At 33.2% G+C, this 22,810-nt stretch overlaps 1 protein-coding gene across 2 annotated transcripts in view; it reads left to right on the forward strand.

Annotated features, from left to right (window-relative positions):
* The window catches only part of LOC126881348 (ataxin-2 homolog), a 150,079-nt gene that overhangs the window by 55,828 nt on the left and 71,441 nt on the right, over positions 1-22,810 (forward strand). The gene's annotated exons all lie outside the window — the stretch shown is intronic.

Here is a 22,810-nt window from a genome sequence, read left to right on the forward strand (position 1 = left end):
TTTAAATTAACGGTCAAATCTTATCATTGCGCCAACTCCATATTTTCAATAATAAGAGCAGAAATTGATATAAATAAATCTGAAATCAAATGGATACGTACATAAGTTAGAGAGAGAAAAAATATTTTATAATACCCAAATTGTCGGTACTCCATAAATCAGCGGATTAGTTTTACTAATCCGCTTAGGCCCAGCGGGGTTTAAGCTCTTTTGAATAGCACCCAGAGTAATAGTAATTGTAACTGACACTTTTACTGACTAAAAAATTTGATTTCGATAAACTTTAATTGCAATTTGCGCCGTAATTAATTATAATTAAGAGTTGGCGCAATGATAAGATTTGACCGTTAATTTAAAACGAATCTATTCGTATAAATTTTATTGAATTTGAGTGACATTATATTTTCCATAAGATGTGTGCGATGTCCTTTAAAGTTCGTTGGCGAAGAAATAGATTTTTAATATTTTCTGGTAGATAACTATTAAAATGTTCTCCGAGATAAGAATTTTTTTTCGACTGTCCTGTTAATGTTTTACCGTTGATTGATAAATATGGAAAGATACGAAAGCCTATGCATTATTTTGTTGTCTTTAAAACCTGCCTGTATAGTGGCGCGCCTAGCTTAAATTTGTTGGAACTAGCCTTAGAGGGAAGTGTAAAATTCCCCCTACTCAAGGAACTAGCCAAGAACACGCGGTTATTTTGCATGGCCCGTATTCAAAATTTTAACGCAGCAGTCACTATCATATTAATCTGTATTATTTTTTTTTTATTTTTGTTTCTGCAAAAATGTTCTGGAAATATAAATTGACTATAGAGTTTTTTTCACTAGTCTTGACCTCACAAGTAAATACTTTTCGAGTTATTTGCGAGTGAATATATTCATTTCTCAAAAAATAGTACGTTTTTAGACGGATTTTCGCAAATAACTAAAAAAGGAAGTATTTCACCAAAAAAACATTCATAGCAAAAATACAGCTTATCAAAAAGTGAAAAAAATGTTTTATATAAATAATACATATTATGAAGTCGTAGACCCAGTCAAAGCAGAGTTGTAGCTAATGAAAAGTAAGTTCTTATTATTTGTCAAATTCAAAATTGAATATTTCTACATGAAATAACCAAAAAATTAAGAACTTTTCGGGGAAAACTCATCATAACTTTTTTAAAAAGTTTAAAAACAGCTTTATTTTTTTTTTGAGTTTCTAGTATCAGAAGTAAACAAGTTGCGCACAAAATAAAGTTGATCCCTTTTTTTGTAAAAAAATCTAAAAATCACCTCCTAATTAGCATCTCAAATGAAATTAATCAGTAGCGCTTCATAAGTTACTTTACGTATGTATGCTTATTATAGAGGATCTGTAAGTTTCATCGGTTCAAAGTGCTTATTTTTGAAAGGCTGTAGTTGAAAGGACTTCAATGAGTCACTAAACACGAGTATATGCAAATTCGGAACAGCCATATCTTAACCAATTTTTGTATTACAGTAAAACAAAATATTCAGAAAACCAAAACCTTTACACTTTGGGATATTTCGTATCACTGATAATTAAAAAATTATTTAAAAAAAGGCATTTTTTTTCAAAATAAAAAAAATACTGTAAAACTAAATTTACGATTAAACTTACAGATCATATGTATTATAAACAATACATAAGTAAAGTCACTTGTGAAGCGGTAACAATAATTTGATTTTATTCGTCTTGAGGGGCCAAACGAAAAACACAAGCTACTTGTTTTCTTTTTAAATCGTGTTCTGTTGTGATTTATAGCAAATTTATAGCATCTCTTTCGAAATAAAAATTTTATGCAAGTTCCCTTTTAGAGGGTGATTTTCACGCTTTTTTAAAACTATTTTTACAAAAAAGGACCAACTTTATTTTCAGCGTAACGTGCTTACTTTAATGCTAGACACATTTTTAAAAACAAAAACAAAGCTTTTTAAACACTTTTAAAAAGTTGCGATGAGTTAGCAAATTTATAGCATCTCTTTCGAAATAAAAATGTTATGCAAGTTCCTTTTTAGAGGGTGATTTTCACGCTTTTTTAAAACTATCTTTTACAAAAAAAGACCAACTTTATTTTCAGCGTAACGTGCTTACTTTAATGCTAGAAACTTTTTTAAAAACAAAAACAAAGCTTTTTTAAACGCTTTAAAAAAGTTGCGATGAGTTTTCCCAGAAATGTGCTTTATTTTTTGGTTATTTCACGTTGAAATATTCGATTTGGAATTTGACGAATAAGAACTTACTTTTTTAGCTACAACTCTGCTTCTACTGAGTATAAAGACTTTATACAGACATTTTTTTTAAAACTTTTTATAAAGTATATTTTTATTGAATACTCTTTTCGATAAAATACTTGCTTATTGTGTTATTTGCGTAAAACCGTCTAAAAACGTGTTTTTTTTTTTGTTAAAAAACGAACATATTCACTCTCAAATAACTCGAAAAGTATTAGCTTAGTGAAAAAACTCAATGGAACAAAACTTGCTACAATTAATAAAAAATAACAGTTAAAAAAGATAAAAAAAAATAATAAAAAAAAACAAATTAACAATACAAAAAAAATACAAAAAAAAAATAAAAATTTACAAAAAAAAATGAACAACCAAAAGAGTATTATTTAGATAATTGTAGATAATAATGTTAGTTTGTTATGTATTTAGAGTTAGTAAGTACAGAAAAAATTCCTCTGATTGAAAAATCAAATTTGTTTGTTTTTAAAATAACAAAATGTCTGGCTAATTGGCTTGGCCAAGGCCATCAAATTCACAAAAAAAAATTAATCAGTTTATCTACTTGATAGATACTAGATATTAGACTTATTGATATTATAGCTACCTAGCCTTATACAAAGTGGATTTAGAAAGTCCACATCTACATTAGACAACCTAGTGGATATTGAATCTGTAATTCATGGGTCATTTGGATGTGATAAAGTATGTTTGGCTTATGGCTATCTTTTATTATATTTTATAACGCGTGCCATTTGGGGATTAGATATAAAAATTCTATTAAGTTGGTCAATTCCAGGAAATATAAAATTTATTAATAATTTCCTATATAGACGAAACTTATTCGAATAAATAACGTTCTTTTAGACTCAAAAATCCAATTAAACGACATTCCTCAATGGTCTACTCGTTGCACTTTTCCTTATTGCCATCAATGACATCGCTAAATCACTTAACCCACTAGTCATTTAGAAATTAGAGAATTGGTCAAACACTACTGGCCTAGAATTTTCTCCCACTAAAACGAAAACAATAATCTTCAGTAAAACTCCAAAGAAGCACATTATACTACCAAAAATCTACCTAAAGAATTTCTTCTTCTACTTTTTCTTTTATATAGGCAGTACTGCCTGTTTTTCTTCAACGGTGCCTTTCATTCTGTCCCTAAATTGTCATTACATCTTTTCCTTGGGTGTCCTATACTTCTTCGGTCTAACGGTGACTTGTCCCTGGCTATTCTTACTATCCTTGATTCAGACATCCTGCTTATGTGTTGATTCCACTCTTCTTTTCTATTCTTTACCCAGGTATTTATATTGTCTACCCCACATATGCATCTGATTTCCTCACTTCTTACCCTGTCCCGTAGTCCTTTTCCAGCAATCCTTCTTAAGATCTTCATTTTGTTGGTATCCAGACGTCTTTGTATTTTGCTTGCATCTGATCTTGTTTAGGCAGTGTAAGTCATAACTGGTCTAATAACTTCAGTCAAATGACTTATATATTCGGTCCTTTGTTTCCACTCTAAGGTATTTGTTTTTCCAAATTGTGTCGTTTAGGCATCCGGCCGTTCTACTGGCTTTAATTATTAGTCTTTAACCTCTTCTTCGATATTATTGTCGGCTGATAGATTAATTCCCAGGTATTTACTTTTATTGTCTAAGTCCAATTTGCATCTTATTGGTTCTTTGGATATTACTAAGCATTTTGTTTTTTAAGCTGATATTTTCATATTCATTTCTTTTGCGTTAATGTTGAATTCGTGCAGTAATCTTTGTAGGTCGTCTTCGCACTCTGCTACTAACACGGTGTCATCAGCGTAACAGAGTATTTTTATCTCTTTATCGCCCATTTTTTACCCTCTTTTTTTCTTCACTTGTTTTATTATTGCATCCAGCGTTATGTTAAAAAGTAGAGGGATTAGTGAATCTCCTTGCTTGATTCCTGTGTTTGCTTCTATAATATGGGTTCTGTTATTATTCCATTGACTTTCATTTCTATTTTATTTCGTACATAAATGTTTTCTATCAGTTTTATAATATCCAGTGGTAAATTTTTGTCATATAGTAGGTGTATCACGTCTTTTAATTGTATTCTATCAAACGCTTTCTCTAGGTATATAAAACAGAAAAACCCTCGCTTGTTATACTCTAATGATTTCTCCGCTATTTGTCTTATCACAAAAACTGCATCGTTATGATCTTCCCCTTCTAAATCCTTGTTGTTCAACCGATATATTTATGCACGCCATTATTTTCTTCATCAGTATTTTTGTTGGGAGTTTCAGTATAGTGCTCCGTAAATTTATCCCTCTAAAATTACTGGGGTCTGCCCTATCACTTTTCTTAATAACGCTATCATCTGAGTGGTATTCCATTCTTCTGGAATTCTTCCTGTATTTATTATTTTACTTATCAGGATATTCAGTTCTTTGTGACGTCTCTCTCCTCCGTATTTTAAAAGTTCATTAGCTATTCCATCTTTCCCTGGTGCTTTTCGATTTTTCATCTGTTTTAAGGCGTTCGTTATATCTTCCTCTTTAATTTCTGTTTGCTCATCCGATTCTAATCCTGGTTTTCCAGTTCTTCATGATTAGCTGTTTGATACAGGTTTTCTAGTTAAGTTGTCCATGTATTTGTATCAAGATGTTTTACTTCTATCAATTCCTTCATCTCTGCTGTTTGACCTCTTATCATTTTCTCCATCTGTTTTGAAAATGCTTACCAATGTTCTGTTTTCTTCCTTCTTACTATTGAGTTTAACTCATTTCAAACTCTTTTAGATTCTTCACATATGTTTGTCTCGTTCTTTTGAATTTGTATTCTAGCTAGATTTTCTTTTTTTCTTGGCATTTTATTTTTATTTCTTCACAGATCCATGGGGTGTTCTCCTTTTCTTTCGTATATGTTTACTTATCTTAAGTTCTCCAAGTGCGTCCGTTGCTGCCATTTTGATATTATCTCTAATCTTCCTTCAACTTTCTTCTATGTCTTCATCTGGTGTTATGTAGTTTTCGTTCAGTACTTTTTGCAGTCTTGTCTGGTATAGATCTCGTGTTGACAAGTCTTGTAGCTGTTCTACTTTTATTCTTGTCTCACATTCAATAGGGTCTTTTTTCCTGTTTTTTTGTAGATGTATTCTGATTTTTCCAAGTACTAGGTTGTGATCACTTCCGATATTAGCTGCACTTAAACATCTTATGTCTAGTACTTGAGAATGATGGATGTTTCTGTTTGTCAATATACATATAATCAATATCGGATGTGTGCTCTTGTATTTTTGAATGTATATTTTTCTTGATCTTTGTGTCTGAACAACGTATTGTTTATTCGAAATTCGTTCTGAGAGCAAAAGTTAATAAGTAGTTCCTAAAGAGTTTACAATAAATTATTCAGAATTGATTAACTTCTTGGGAATAAAACTGGATAATCGTCTATCTTGGTAAGACAATATACACTCACTCCGACTGTCAGCTCAAACGGGCTTAACTTAATGAAAAATATCTCATAAACAATGGGATGTCGACGTCCAGACTCTTATGACTGTTCACTGAAATTTGGGTTTCAACCTGAGATACAGTCGGAAAAATCAAAGAATACCCATGAACGAACATATAAAACACGCTGTATTTTCCTGTCAACATGTCGCAAAGAAAATTGCCCAGCGCAAGTACATGTAATAATAATTATTACATGTACCTGTGCTGGCCAATTTTTTGACACGGTGACAGGAAAATACAGCGTGTTTTATATGTTCGTTCATGGGTTCATTCTTTCATTTTTTCTACTGTACAATACGCTAAAGTGTTACGTTTGGCTTGTTCTCTTGTATGTAATGAAAGCATGGATAATAAAGACCAGCTCCACTAACAAACTTGAAGTCTTTGAAATAAGGTGCCTGCACCGAATGCTTAAAATATCATGGACATACTTAGGGACATATTGCGAGGAGAACGATATAGTTGTCGGCAACTGGAACTCGAAGGAAATATAGTGGGTAAGAGAGGTCTAGAATAAGATGTCATGGCTGGGTAATATTCGCCAAATGATATTAATGAAATTACTCTAATAGAATAATGTAATCGTGACTATCTAATATCTCACCTGACAATACAATGCACAGTGGACGCCTACGCAGAAATACACGGCACCTTTAAGGAGTAAAGTTAATAATAAATAATTCAATACTTAGTCACTATTTTCTCCCTAACTCGGAAAATATCGACGGCACGAAAAAACTTGGAAGAAATTGTTGGAAATCGCGATTGCAACAATTCATGAGTCCTTACCCTTTTTCTCCCGAAGAGTTTAAAGTGCCCGAGCGGGTTACTAAGTCAATTTCATTTAAGTAAATACGTTTGCAATATCTCCAAACAAAATATACAATTATCAGAAGAGACTGTAATTAACGAAAATAACTACCAATTTATCGAGATTATGAGGCAAATAAGAAATGTACAATATCTAAAATCACCCAGTGAGTATTTTTCTCGTTAAATAAATTTTTTATTAAATAAATTATATTATTATATATATTATATAAAATTATTAAATAAACTTTATAATATTTAATGATTTGTTTCAAGAATTCAAATTAGAAGACAAATTACAACTACAAAATTATTCTTGCTAATTTAAAAACGGCTAATTTAAAAACGAGTTTAGAAAGTAATACATAGGTACACTCCAATAATTATTTTAAAGATTGCCATTGTTATCGTTGAATGAGAACTCAAATTTAAAAGCATCAAAACAATTAAATAATTTTTATTATAATCCGATCGACCCGACCGACCCCAAATTCCGATAACCAAAGCTACCTGAATATGTCTCATCGTTGTCTCAGGTAAATTCAATCTCGCACCTAGAAAGCTGCTAACGCCATCTATTTCTAAAACCACTGGTGTCGTACATAAACGCTCATTTAGTTTCGTATCTTCCAGTAAATTTATCAGTCAACGGTTTTACTATAGTCCATTCACTCACGATAAAATATTGCAAAACCTCCCAATTTTAAAAAACCACTTGGATTGACATGAAATTTGGCATACACATAGCTAACATGTCAGTAACGAAAATAAGGAAAACACATACGTTCAAAATAGGTCAGTAATTGGATATACTAACTAATTCTACCCAACTTTTGTTCTATAGAGTTTTTTCATTAAGTCAATATTTTTGGAGTTATTTGCTAGTTAATATGTTGAATTTTTCTACAAAAATACCACATTTTCAGACAGTTTTTCGCAAATAACTCAAAATGTATGTATTTTATAGAAAAAAAATATAGGTTATAAAAAAGTGAAAAAAAAAATGGTGTATACCAGAAGTCTGTAGACCTAGTAGAAGCACAATTGTAGCTAATGAAAAGTATATTCCGTCTAATATACTTACCGTTGCACGTCATCCGCGTCAGAGCCCATGACGTCACATGATACCAACACAAAATATTTAGGCGGTAGGTGTGTTATTTTTTAGAATCATTTTGCCGAGTACACTGGAATTACAGCCACTGGACATATTTTATTATATACGCGTAGAAATAATATTTGAAGATTTCTATTAACTATTAACGTTACCTTAAAGAAATACACAATAAGATGTTTCATGTAATTTGTATAATCTTTCCTATACTGTTGTACGGAGTTGAGTCGTGGACTCTCACAGACGCCACCTTCAAGAAAATTGAGGCTTTTGAGATGTGGCTTTATGGTCGAATCCTGAAGATATCTTATACCGACCACATTACTAATGAGGGTGTTTTGATGAGAATGCAAAAAGAGAAAGAGCTGTTAATCAAAATAAAAACAGCCAAAATCGAATACCTCGGTCACATCATGAGGAACAGTTAAAGATATGGACTACTGCAACTGGTCTTACAGGGAAAAGTAGAGGGAAAGCGAGGACCAGGAAGGGGAAGGATTTCGTGGCTGAAAAATCTACGTATGTGGTTCAACACAACCACTACAAATCTTTTCAGATCAGCAGTGTGCAAAGTGCAGATTGCCATGATGGTCGCCAACATCCGAAACGGATAGGCACTACAAGAAGAAGAAGAATTTGTATAAATGGATTATAAAGCGTTTTTATGAAGCACATTTGTTCGGAACACACTGTAACTGTAATCGAACGAAGGTGATATTTTGGCATAAATTAGTAACATTTATTTGACAGTTGCGGTGATGACACTTCATATTTGTTTTGATTCTTTACTGTATTTGTTTTATTATATTTATTATTTTTATTATTTACTTTAACGTAAGATTATAACTAAATCTTGTTTTCTATTTCTAATGTTTTTATTTATTTACATTGAATGTTAATTTGTTCTGTTGTATAATCCACTTCGCAATATATATGTGATATATTTGATTTAAAATGAATTCAAGAATTTTTTGTAATTGGGCAACAATGTCAACTTAGATCTCTGACGTAGACAATGACGTGCAACAGTAAGTATATTAGACGGACTGTAGGTTCTTTCAAATTCCTAATCCAATATTTCAACCTGAAATAACCAAGAATTGAAGCACTTTTGGGGAAAACTCATTACAACTTTTTTAAAGTGTTTATTTTCGTTTTTTAAAAAAGTTTCCAACATCAAAAGTAAATAAGTTATGCTCAAACTAATATTGGTCCCTTTTTTGGTCAAAATAATCGTGAAAATCACCCCCTGATTGGCAACCCAAACGAAATTAATCTAGTTACCACTTCACAAGTTACTTATTTATTGTCTATACTCTATACGATCTGTAAATTTTATTGGTTCAATGTGCCTATTTTTGAAAAGGCTTTTGTAGATAAAAGAACTTGAACGAATCACTAATCACGAGTGTATGCAAATTTTGTACAGCCATATCTTAACCAATATTTGTTTTACAGAAAAACAAAAATCCAAAATATTCAGAAAAGCAAAACATACATTTTTTTACTATTTGAGATTTTTGGTATCATTAACAATAACAATATTTAAAAAAAATTACTTTAACAACAAATTTTTTCAAAAATGAGTACTTTTCACCGATCAAACTTACAGATCATATAAACAGTACATAAGTAAAGTAACTTGTGAAGTTTAGTGGTAACGATTAATTTCTTTTGGGATGCTAATTAGGAGATGATTTTTACGATTTTTTTTTTACCAAAAAAAAAGACAAACTTTATTTTGAGAGTAACTTCTAATTACTTTTGATGCTGGAGACTGAAAAAATAACACAAATATTTTTTTAAACATTTTAAAAAAGTTGTAATGAGTTTTGCCCGAAGAGTGTTTCATTTATTGGTTATTTCACGTTGAAATATCCGATTAGAAATTTGACGAATAAGAACCTACTTTTCATTAGTTACAACTGTGCTTCTACTAGGTTTACAGACTTCAGGTATACACCATTTTTTTTTTACTTTTAAAAGCTATATTTTGCTAAGAATATTTTTTTCGATAAAATACTAAAATACGTACTAGTAGGTACTTTTGGAGTTATTTGCGATAAACGGTCTAAAAACGTGGTATTTTTGTTGAAAAATGAACATAATCTCGCAAATAACTCAATAAATATTGACAATGAAAAAACCCTATACCGGGTGGTGAATCGGAAAACGGGCCATAGGAAACTCAATGTAAAATTCTAAACTGTTGAATTCCTGCTTCCCTATCTATTTTACATCAAAAGTCATGAGAAGTTATTTGTAGAGGATTGAAATCTGTATTAAAAACAGAAGTTACAATTGTTCTACGATTTAAACACATTCCAAAATTTTGAAAAATATAATGTATTTACCGCAGTAGGTATGTGTGGGTATGTTAGGCCACACGTTACTATTTAACTGACAGTGAGCACATTATTGACTGAAGAAAATATCTTTATTATTAATACTTTCTCCTTAACTAAGGGTATCTTATCAACTTTATTGTGTTTTAAACAAAAAATGATAAAATAATTTAAAAAATTGACAGTTCTAATTGTTAATATAATAAATTCATTGTCAACAAATGCAATCTTATACACATTATTGTATTGTGTGTGGCCTAGCTTTGGCGTATTACTCTGAAAATTGTATTATATTTTTACAAAATTTTGAATAATTATTGTTCATAGAACAATATTAACAGTTGTTTTCAATAGAGATTTCAATTCTCTACAAATAGTTTCTGATGACTTTTGATGTAAAATAATTAGGGAAGCAGGAATTTAACAGCTTAGAATTTTACATTGAGTTTCCTATGGCCCGCTTTCCAATTCACCACCCGGTATATATATATATATATATATATATATATATATATAAGCTGTACGCTCCCGAGGAAGCTGAAGCTGTTTTCACTTGAAGATCCTTTTTGTGGGGGATCATCCCATTCTGACTTTGGTTTTACAATTGCTGGTGTGACTTCGCTGTTTCCACTACCTTTCTCCATTCTTCTCTCTCTCTGATTTTGCTTCCTATATTTCTAATTTCCATACTTCTTAAGTCTTCTTCTACTTGTTGTCTCCATCTGAGTTTAGGCCTGCCTCTGGTTCTTGTACCTGGTGGTATCCATTCGGTTATAACTCTTAACGGATTGTTCTTCTCTCTTCTCATTATGTGTCCATACCATCTAATTCTCTGTGCTTTTGTTGCTCGTACTATGTTCTCTTGACCCATCCATTCTTGTATTTCGTGGTTCATCCATTGCCTTGCATCCTCTTCGTTTTCCCTCTTTGGTCCCAGAATTTTTCTCATAATTTTTCTCTCAAAAACTTTCAGCTGCTCTTCTTCTCTTGCTGTTAATGTGAATGTCTCCAAAGCATATAGCACTATTGGTCTTATGGTCGTTTTGTAGATTTTCATTTTTGTATTTCGGCTTATCTTCTTATCTTTGAAAATTTTTTTATTTCTGTAGAATGCTTTGTTTCCTGCTTGAATTCTTCTTTTCATATCTACACTTTCATTTCTTCTGTTGACTAATACTCCCAAATATTTGAATGTTTCAACCTCTTCGAAGCTGTGTGCGTCTATTGTCATTTCTGTCAGTTGCGTCTTCTTTTTTTTACTTACATTCATGTATTTTGTTTTATTTTCATTTATTTCCAGTCCTCTTAGTTTGGATTCGTTTTCTATTTCTTGAAAGGTTTTCTTTAATGCCTTTTTATCTGTTGCTACTATGGTTATATCGTCCGCATATCCAATTATTTGTACTGTATTTTTATTTATAGTTCCTGCGTTTGACAACTTTTTTATTATCTTATCTAATGATAGAATAAATAGTACAGTTGAGAGCGCATCTCCGTCTTACTCCATTTTTAATTTTTATTATTTCTGTTCTCTCTCTTCCGGTGTCTATTGTTGCTTGGGAATCTCGCATTGTCATTTCTATCATTCTTATAATTTTATTTGGTATTTTGCTCTCTTGTAAGTCTTGGATCATTTTTCTTCTACTTAGTTTGTCAAAAGCCTGTTTAAAGTCTAGAAAAAGTATATGTGCTTCTCCGTCGTACTCGTATGTTTTCTCTATCGCTTGTTTTAGTGTATGGATAGCATCTATCGTGGATCTTCCTTTTCTGAAACCGTACTGGTAGTCTCCTATGCTTTGTTCTGTGTATATTGTTAGTCTGTCTCTAATTATACCAGTCAGTACTTTATATGTTACATTCAGTAAATTAATTGCTCGGTAGTTTTTACATATCCTGTGGTCTCCTTGTTTTGGGATTGTCACAATAATTCCTTTCTTCCATTCTTCGGGCATTGTTTCCTTATTCCATATATTCTGTATTAGTTCATAAATCTTTCTGTATAGTGCTTCACCCCCGTATTTTATAAGTTCTGCACATATTCCGTCGTCTCCCGCTGTTTTCCCGTTTTTCAGTTTGCATATTGTATCTTTTACTTCTGTATAGGTCATTTCTTCTTCTTCACCTTGTTCCGGGTTCATTATTGTTTCTCTTTCTTCTTCTACATCCGTTTCTTGATACATTTCTTCGAAATACTTCTTCCATGTTTCTGCTTCTATGGCTACATTAGCTGTCCGTTTTCTACTACCTAGCTTTAAGTATTGGTACAGTGGTTTTGAATTGTGTCTCTTATTTTCTGTTTCGATCTCGTTCATAATTTCTTCTACTTTTTTATTTTTCTTTGATTTAAACAATTTCTTTGTCTTTTTCCTTTGATCTTGGTATTTTTCTCGTTCCTCTTCTTTACCTGTGCTTAGCCATTTCAATCTTGTTTTATTCTTTTCGTCCACTGCTAGTTTGCACTCTTCGTCAAACCAATTGTTTCTTCTTTCTTTTTGCATTTTTCCAACTACTTTCTCTGCTGCAGTGTTTATTCCTTGTTTGATTTTTTTCCACTGCTCCTCCATTTCTTGTTCCTCCTTGAACTGCATCTCTACATTTACTTCTTTTACAAATCTTCTTTTTACTCCTTTATCTTTCAATTTATCTACGTCCCATCTTCCCTGTGCTTTTCGTCTTTCATTCTTTGTTGTTTTTATTTTACATTTTGCAATCACTAGCATATGGTCCGAATCGATGTTTGCCCCTCTGTGAGATCTCACGTCATTTATCGACTGTTTGTGTGACTTTTTAATAAGTACATGGTCTATTTGATTCCCCTCCAGACTGCCTGGTCTCATCCATGTTATCTTGTGTATGTTTTTGTGTTTATATCTCGTGCTACTTATGTCCATGTTTAATGCCGCTGCTAAATTACATAATCTTTCTCCATTATTGTTTGTTGTGCTATGTAATGAGTTTTCCCCTGCAACCTCCCTAAAGCATTTTTCTTTACCTATTTGTGCGTTGAAATCGCCTATAATAATTAATATATCTTCTCCCGGGATTTTTTCGGCATTTTCTTCTAGTGTTTCATAGAACTGTTGTTTTATTAAGTCATCACTGTTTTCTGTGGGTGCATAGACATTTATTATGGACAACTTGTTCGGTTTGCTGTTTACTCTTATGTATGATAGTCTTTGACTTATGGGTTTAAATTCCATAACTTTATGCCTCATTTCCCCTAACACAATAAAAGCAGTTCCTCCATATCCTTGTTTTTCTTCTCCAGCATACCATACTGTATAATTTTCTTTTTCGATTTTTCCATGTCCCCCCCACCTGATTTCTTGAATTCCTGCAATATCTATATTGTATTGTTTCAACTGTGTCGCTAGCTCCTCCATTTTTCCCTCTTCTAGCAGTGTCCTGACGTTCCATGTTCCAATTTTTTTTGTCATTTTTTTAATTCTCTTCCTTTTTTTTGTATTTTTCTTATTATTTTGAATATACCGTGACTCATTTACCTCTTCGTTTGCATTGTCTGTTTCCTTTTCATCCATCCATTCTCTTTTGTCTAGTTTTTTGGGACATTTTCAATTTCTATAAGTTTATTTTCTCTTGCATTCCATTTTAGCACTTTGTCATTTATTTCTAATTTCTGGTATCTGATTTTTACTTTTGCTCCTTTGCTTCTCTGTTGTTTTGCTATGTCTCTGATTTCTTTTTGTATCTTTGCTTCCTTGAACGTCAGCGCTGCATCTATGTATATTTCTCTACAGTCTCTTGTGTATTTGAGTTTACCTTTTTCTTGCAGTATTTTCTGTTTGTCTTCCCAGCTCTTCGTTTCTATTATACATTTCTTGTATCCTATCTTAAACGCACTTTTAACTTCTATTTTCAGTTGCAGCTCTGTTTCCATCATTTTTTGTATGTTTTCTCTTAGTCTAACTTCATCTTCCAGATCTACCTGAATTCCTGTTATGATTAATTTATTGCGTATTTTTTCTTTATCGATCTTCTCTAATCTATTCTCCATGAGTGTTAACGCTTTTTTGAGTTCTTCGTTTTCTTTCTCCCATTTTTGTTCTTTTTTTTCTACTTCTCTTTTTAAATTTTCTGTTTCTGCTTTGTTTTGCTTAAGCTTCTGCTTAATATCTTCCAGTTCGTTTTTCATATCCTTGATTTCATCTTTAATCTCTGTTTTGCTTTCCAGGATATCTTCTTTAATTTCTTGCCTCATCTGGCTCAGCAATATCTTAATCTCCTCCATGTCCGTTAATATTGTACTTACTTTTTTGATGCGCGTGTCTGGAGCTTTTTTGCTTTTATGTTGCTCTTCTTTGTCTTCTTCAATCGAGCTGTCGTGCTCCGGTTTGTGTCTTTTTCCTTCTTTTTTATTTTCTTCGTTGTTCATCTATTTGTCTTGTTGTTTGTTTTCTAGACTGAAAATCTTTATCAATATAATGCGAGAAAAATATATTTTTAGTTCACTTAAAGCTTATAATATACACAAAAATAGGAAAATGTAACCTGTGTCTAATAGTAATTATTATTATTATTATTATCTTCTTATTTTTAATTACGTTTTGGTAAGGTCTCAGATATTTTGCACACGCCGGCAACGTCGCAGAATATTTGGCCGTACTTCTGTTTGCTAATTTATTTATGGCTTTCAGTAATTAAATATTCATTAATGTTTAATTATACACGTTTTTGTTATATTCAATGTTTGTTGTATTTGTAACTTAAAAAAATATTGTTCTGTATAATATTATTGCAAATCTCCTCTCTTACGTGCATCAAATTAACAGAAAGATGACTTACAGTTGAAATGTTGAATTCACCACACACTTTGTGAAAATTTCACCAAAAACCAATGTTTACTTCCGTACTAAAACAACTTTTTTCACCAGAGAGCAAATCAACTTGTGTTCACACCAACTTTTAACACACAATGAAAAAACCCTATAGATAGAACAAAAGTTGCCCAGAATTAGCAAGTTTATCCAATTACTGACTTATTTTGAACGTATGTTTTTTCACCCCCGAGAAGAGGTGAAACTCGCCACTCAGGGCAAAAGCACGCATCGGCACAATATCGCTTTTTTTCTTTGACATGTTGGCTATGTGAATGCCAATTTCATGTCAATCCAAGCGGTTCTTTAAAATGCACAGTAAAAACCGTGAGTAAATGGACTAGTAGTAATACATAATTGTTATAGTAACGGTTCTCTCCCTCTTGGACCATCACTCCTAGTGGAGTATTGGGCGCATCTGCGTTTCTTGGCCGATAGTGTAAGACGGCTGGTGGCCAGCTCAGCGCGTCTTCTTGTGTTTATTCTTTGGTTAATCTGCGTACCAGTTCCTTCCATTCTCCTCTGTTTCTTGCTTTGTTTTTCACTTCTCCCCAACTTAGCCGATTCTGTTGTGTTCTCTGGTTACTGTTTTCTTCCAAGTATTATCTGGTCGTCCCCTCTTCCTTGTACCCTCAGGTTGATATTCGAGTGCTTGTCTTGTGATATCACTAGGATCTTTTCTTAACGTATGGCCGATCCATTTCCATTTCTTCTGTCTGATTGTTGTTATTATACTGGTTTGTTTCGTTCGTTTCCATATTTCTTCATTGGTTATTTTATTAGGCCAGTAAATTTTTAAGATCTTTCTTAAGGACCTATTTACAAAAGTCTGTAGCCTCTTTGTTGTGCTTTCGTCGTGCTTCCAAGTTTCTGCTCCGTAGAGTAATATGCTTTTTACACAAGTATTGAATATATTGATTTTTGTTGACTCTGTTATTTCACTTGTTTGCCAGATTTTATTTAACGCATTGAAGGCGAATTGTGCCTTCGTTATTCTTGCTTGTATGTCTTTCATGCATCCTCCTTTTCTTTCCATGATTGATCCCAAATAAGTGACTTTCTCTACTTCTTCAATTTCTTTGTCTTTTATTTTTATTTTATTAATTTGCGGGTTATCGTTTTTTAAGATTTTTGTCTTCTCTGTATTTATCCGGAGACCAATCATGTCAGAGTACTGTGTTAGCACTTTTGTTTGCATGTGAGTTCTGTGTTCTGTTAACAGGCAGACGTCGTCGGCAAATTCAAGATCTTCAAGCTGATTAAAGAGGTTCTATCTAATGCCTGTCCGATCATCCGTTACTTTCCTCATAATCCAGTCTACCAAGATACGGAACAAAGTAGGAGATAAGATACAACCTTGTTTAACACCGCTTTCAATAGCTATTTCTTCTGTGATTGCTCCCTCGTGTTCTAGTCTAGCTTTATACCCATCATAAAACAGTTTGATCAGGTTAATATTTTTTGTTGGTAGACCATACTGTCTTAAAATTTTCCACATTTGTTCCCTACTGACTCGGTCGAGAGCCTTTTCAAAGTCGATAAAACTTAAATTTATGTCTTTCTGCCATTCATTAGCTTGATCTAGGATGATTCTTAAGGTGCATATGTGATCTATAGTGGAGCGTTTAGCACGAAAGCCTGTTTGGTTACTTCTCAGTTTCTTGTCCAATTCTTCTTTCATTCTTTCGAGCAGAATTTTTGCCATTAAGTCATTGAAATGTGATCAACTCAATTTGGATCCCACGTGTTGGGAAACCTGTATACTTTACCTTAGGGCATTATCCTGTTTGCCATGTGACCATCACAGGCCTTTTTATTGAAGTATGCACTTTTAAGGCATCTATATTTTATGTAAAGGGTTTTTACCCAGATATTTTTCTTTTGTGGCTCAGCTAGCATCCAGTTTATCGAACACTGATGATGATTTTTTATAAAAATCGAAAACGTTTTGTTGTGATGTAGCCCTTTTAAGGGATTTTTAATAAAAAAAAAAAAAAAAAATTTATACCTTTTACAAAGGATTTCTTTCTAATTTTGTGATTGATGGTATACAGCCAACTACAGGAAAACTTTTTCTTTTCCTTGTGGATTTTTTAATTCAGAATTTTTGTTAGCACCTTGGATGAGGCGCTTAATAGAGTTATTGCACGCCAGTTTTTACAGTTACTCAGATCTCCCTTCTTTGGTATTTTTATTATCAGTCCCTCTTTCCATTCTTGTGGCAATTCTTCGTTGGTCCATATTTTATTTAGAAGTTTATGTAGCATATCTATGGCTTGTTCGGTGTCTGCTTTTATCAGGTCGATAGGTAAATTATCTGTTCCTGCGGATTTGCCATTCTTTAATAATTTAAGTGCGTTGGCAATTTCTTCTCTTGTAATTGCCCCAGTGTTAACCTCTAATTCTTGTATTTCAATTTGATCATCCAATTGTTGGGTTCGGTCATGTTTGGCGTATATTTCTTCAAAGTATTCTCTCCATCTTTGAGTTATTTCTTTCTCAGATTTAATTAATTTTCCTTGTTTATCTTTTATTTCTCTTACACTTCTTACTCGATTGCCTGTTAGGTTTCGTATAATCGTGTATTGTGTTCGTAGATCATTATCTTGTGCTAGTTTCTCTGCTGATTTTAGCATTTCGTATATGTAATTCCTTTTATCGTTTCTGCATGCCTTTTTCACTTCTATGTTTTTTGCTTTGTATTTTCTTTCAAGGATCTCTTCTTCCCTTGTTCCTTCTTTTTGCAATATGTCTTTCTTGAATTTCTTTCTTTCTTCTATAAGCTGTAACGTGTCTTTAGTTATCCATTTTTTATTTTCACTTTTTTCAGCCCGATTGTTTCGTCTGCTGTCTTCATCATGACCTCTTTGAAGTTTTTCTATATTTCTTCCACATAATCTCCATTACAGTGGTGTATATTTCGGTTTACTGTAAGTCTGTCCGTGAATATTTTCCTTGTTCTTTCTTGCTTTAGAGTTTCTACATTGTATCTTTTTCTTCTGGTCGTCTTGCGATTATTTTCTCTGGCTAGTTTCATCTTTAATTGGGCCCTGATATGCATGTCGTCCGAATCCACATCTGCACCCCTTAAGGCCCTGACATCTTGTAGCCAGCTTCTCCATTTTGATTCAATTAGTATATGGTCGATTTGGTTCTTATATCTACCACCCGGTGATTTCCAAGTTTCTTTGTGGATCTGCTTATGTTTAAAAATACTGCCACCTGTAATGAGCTCATTCTGTTCACAGAATTCAATTAATAATCGATTTCCGTTGTTATTTTTCCTTCCTAGACCTTCTTTTCCCATCACATGTTCATATCCTATATTATTATTGCCAATCTTGGCATTGAAATCTCCAATTATCATTTTTGTATCTCTTTTATACTTTTTGTTTATATTATTGTACGTTGCTTGCAATTTTTCATAAAACTCTTCATTTTCTGCATCATTATTTTCATTTGTAGGAGCGTAGACGTTGATCACTATTAGGTTATAATACTTTGCTTTGAGTCTAGCCCAAATAATTCTCTCAGATGATGGTTCCCATTCCATTAAAGCATTTTTCCTTCTTGAGATAAAAGTATTGCTACACCCTTTTCGTGTTTCGCATTTTCAGATGTATTCCCAGAATAAATCATTAATTTTTTGTCTCCTACTCGAGTTGATCCGCTGCCGTTCCAGTGTGTTTCGCTTAAACCAATAAATTTCAACTTGTAATTATCCATTTCTTGGCCTACTTGTTCTAATCTGCCGTTTTCATATAAGGTTCTTACATTCCATGCTCCAATGGCTACGGTTTCTCTTGTGTCAATTTCGGTCTTGTCAGTTGTGTTCGCTCTATTTCTTGCATTTTTATTCACTGCCTTTTTCTTTGCCATATCCGTCATCGTTTGTGAAGTGTTTGTGGGTTTTTTTCAGGTGCTAGTTTTTTGGATTCCCTTCTGGACTTTCCTCTAGCTGGTTACTGTTTTTATTCCATTTCATTGTTTTCCCATTTATTATTAGCTTATTAAATTTTTACTTTTACATTTTTACCCTTATTTGCTTCTTCATGGCCAACTTGTCTTATTTTTTTCTGTACTTGCAAATCTTCTTTGGTCATATCGTTGTTGATGAACACTTTCCTGTCTTTTGCATGTTGTAGTTTCGCTTTGTTTTTCATAACCGTTTCTTTCTCATGATGGTTCGGTAGCTTAACTAAACATGTTTTTTCTCCTAATTTTATTACTTCATCAATTTTAACCTTAATATTCATTTCTGCTTCCATGAAATTACCTATGGTCTGCCTGAGTATGTCCCTGTCGTTTGTATCAATTTGCAAACCTTGTATTATGACGTTGTTGGCTTTCCTTTCTTTTTCTAGTTTTTCTAGTCGTAGCTTCGTGTCATTCAGTTCTTTCTTCATTTCATCCTTCTCGATTTGTGACTTTTGATTTGCCTGTTTGACCTTTTCTATTTCGTCTCTGAGTTCTCTTAATTCTTTCCAGTACTCCCTTTGGTCTTCTTTTATATCTTTGACTTCTGCTGCTAGATTTTTTGTTTCTTCAGTTAGATCTTGCATCATTCTAATTATTTGATCTAGCTTCTTTTCTTGGTTATGGCTATCAATTGCAGTTCTAGCCGTTTTTTTACTTTCGTTGAATGTCCCATCGTCTCCTTCTCTGCCTCTTTTTTTGATTTCATCCGATGTATCTGAGTCCATTATTTTTTATTTGTTAACTTCTACTAGCCTTAATATTGTTTGTAGCTATAATATTTTAGTATAACAATATATAACAATAATATTAATAAATCGATAACACCTATAGTTGTTCTTAAATATTTAAATCCAATCCTGCAATATATTTCTCTGTCTATTTGAACGGTTACCTAAAGTAACCGGTTAACTAAAACTAATAAAATTTGAAAAGTGATTCTCACTTGCTATGAGTTTTTTTTGTTAATTTGAGAAGAAAAGTAACACCTCCATCAGGCGCGGATACAGAGGGAGGTCAACGGGTCTATGGACTCCCCTATTGCATTTAGTCCATAAGTATTTTTTTATTACTTTTTCTGTGAACTCTAAACTTCAAGCGATCAGTAGAACATTAAATATACACGACAACCGCTTCCAAAGAATTGAAAGAAGCCATAAAATCCAGTAAAAGCAGCCTTCTCTGAAAAATAAACTGCAGGCGCATTTGTTTGGGTACCGATGGAACCATAAACAACGGATATATATCTTTCTCAATTCAAATAATAACAAAAACCATATTTTAAAACGCAAACACGTAGAAAGGTTAATCTTAAGGCTGTTCCTCACGATTCTGAGCATAGCTAAATTCCAATGTAAAAGTTTAAACAAAATAACGCAAAAACTATGGCAGATATTGAGATAATTCTTTTTTTATATGAAAGGTATTAAAAAGTTCTAGTGCACTATTTGCTTTTCAATTATTAAATTGTTTAAACAATATGTTTTTTTTAAACTTTTTTGCTTAAAATTAACGTAAAAAAATTTAAATTTAAATACGGCACTAGAGAGTTTTTCCCACTTTCCGAATCTGTTTTTGTTTTTAACATAAAGTGTAACACAAAGCAGCTATTTTGTTTAAACTTTTTTAAAAATCTCAAAGTTTTGCTAAAAGGTATCTCTTTCGGCCGTCATTCTGTCCTTGTTGTCGATATCCAGCCCGCGGCCAGCTAGCAGGTAAAGAAACCCTGTCGGTAGGATTATCAATAATGTTATTACAGGTAGGAAAACGAATTAGTGCTTATGAAGGGACAAAGATTATTTAGACTTTTGACAAAATTTTTATTATAATTTTTATTTCAAAACACCCTCTAAAGAAACACTACACAATTCTATATTTATAAATGTAATTTCATTTTATCGATCTTGCTCATGATGCTACTCAAATTCTTAGAATACGTGTTACTTGTATAAACTTTTTCATTATATGTATTATCATGTATAATATGATATGCATAATCCGTTTAGAACGTCTTTCGAGGTTATCCGATCCCATTTTTCATTCAATTCGGCTGTTCCATTGATCTTCTCTAAGTTCTTTGGATTTGGGGCTCATTGAGTTTCTTATTTTTTTCATCCATGTTCTCTTAGGTATTTCTCTCTTCTGTATTCCTGTAGGTGACAATGCAATTACTTGTTTCGGGAGTCTACTGTTTTTCATTCGTTGGACATTTCCGAACCATTTGAGCTGCTTTCTTTGTCTGTCATCCATGACTGTACCTTGTATTCTCATGCGTGCTCTAATTTCTTCATTTCTTATCCTCTCCCGTTTCGAAATTACGGCACTACAGCCCAAATTGAGCCCTGGCCTCCTTTATTTTTTGCCTCCACCCTTGCCTGTCGTGGCTGCTCTTCTCCATAGACGGACTCCTAAAAGGACTTGTGCGTCGCTGTTTACTATGTCTTCCCAGCGCTTTCTTGGCTTTCCAACCGGTCTCCTTCCCTGCATTCTAGTATTCTGTGCTCTTTTTGGTCGCCTATCCTCTCCCATTCTTATCACATGTCCGGCCCATTGCAATCTTTGTATTTTAATGAAGTCTGACAGGGGTGTTTCCTTGTTGAGAAAGCTCGTTGTTGTATCTACTTCTGAAGATTCCATTTTCCCTCACAGGTCCTAGTGTCCTCCTCAGTACTTTCCTTTCGAGTGTGTCGAGCTTGTTTTTGGATGTTTCTTACAGGACCCAGGTTTCACTTCCATAGCATGTTATTGGTCGAATTAAGGTTTTATAGATTCTGATCCTTGTATTTCGGTGGACAGTTTTAGACCGAAATATATTAGGTCTGGATCCTGCGTATGAAAAAAAAGTTGATTAATAGCAAGCTGAAAATTTGTTAATAGCTTAAGGGTGTCTAGTCGGACAAACTTTGATGTATGGGAACACTGGAACAGGGGAGGTTTTAATTGTGGAACAGGTTAAAAATTTGGAACGGTCAGATCACGAAAACGGCACAGGTATTTTGTCCGACAGAACAGACTTAAACTCTGGCCTCCTTTATTTTTTGCCTCCACCCTTGCCTGTCTGTGGCTGCTCTTCTCCATAGACGGACTCCTAAAAGGACTTGTGCGTCGCTGTTTACTATGTCTTCCCAGCGCTTTCTTGGCTTTCCAACCGGTCTCCTTCCCTGCATTCTAGTATTCTGTGCTCTTTTTGGTCGCCTATCCTCTCCCATTCTTATCACATGTCCGGTCCATTGCAATCTTTGTATTTTAATGAAGTCTGACAGGGGTGTTTCCTTGTTGAGAAAGCTCGTTGTTGTATCTACTTCTGAAGATTCCATTTTCCCTCACAGGTCCTAGTGTCCTCCTCAGTACTTTCCTTTCGAGTGTGTCGAGCTTGTTTTTGGATGTTTCTTACAGGACCCAGGTTTCACTTCCATAGCATGTTATTGGTCGAATTAAGGTTTTATAGATTCTGATCCTTGTATTTCGGTGGACAGTTGTAGACCGAAATATATTAGGTCTGGATCCTGCGTATGAAAAAAAAGTTGATTAATAGCAAGCTGAAAATTTGTTAATAGCTTAAGGGTGTCTAGTCGGACAAACTTTGATGTATGGGAACACTGGAACAGGGGAGGTTTTAATTGTGGAACAGGTTAAAAATTTGGAACGGTCAGATCACGAAAACGGCACAGGTATTTTGTCCGACAGAACAGACTTAAACTCTTCGAACAGGGATTAAACTCTCATGCAAAAATCAGACTGCTGTTTATCACCAAATAGGCGTTTTAATGAGTGGAACATGTAGAATATGTCAAATGACAGGAATTATGACAAGTGATAAATAGCAGTCTGATTTTTTCATGAGAGTTTAATCTCTGTTCAGAGAGTTTAAGTCTGTTCTGTCGGACAAAATAAATGTGCCGTTTTCGTGGTGTGACCGTTCCAAATTTTTAACCTGTTCCACAATTAAAACTGCCCCTGTTCCAGTGTTTCCATATATCAAAGTTTATCTGACT

This window comes from Diabrotica virgifera, chromosome 3 (genome assembly GCF_917563875.1).
Source record: "Diabrotica virgifera virgifera chromosome 3, PGI_DIABVI_V3a".
In the NCBI taxonomy this organism is placed as follows: domain Eukaryota; kingdom Metazoa; phylum Arthropoda; class Insecta; order Coleoptera; family Chrysomelidae; genus Diabrotica; species Diabrotica virgifera.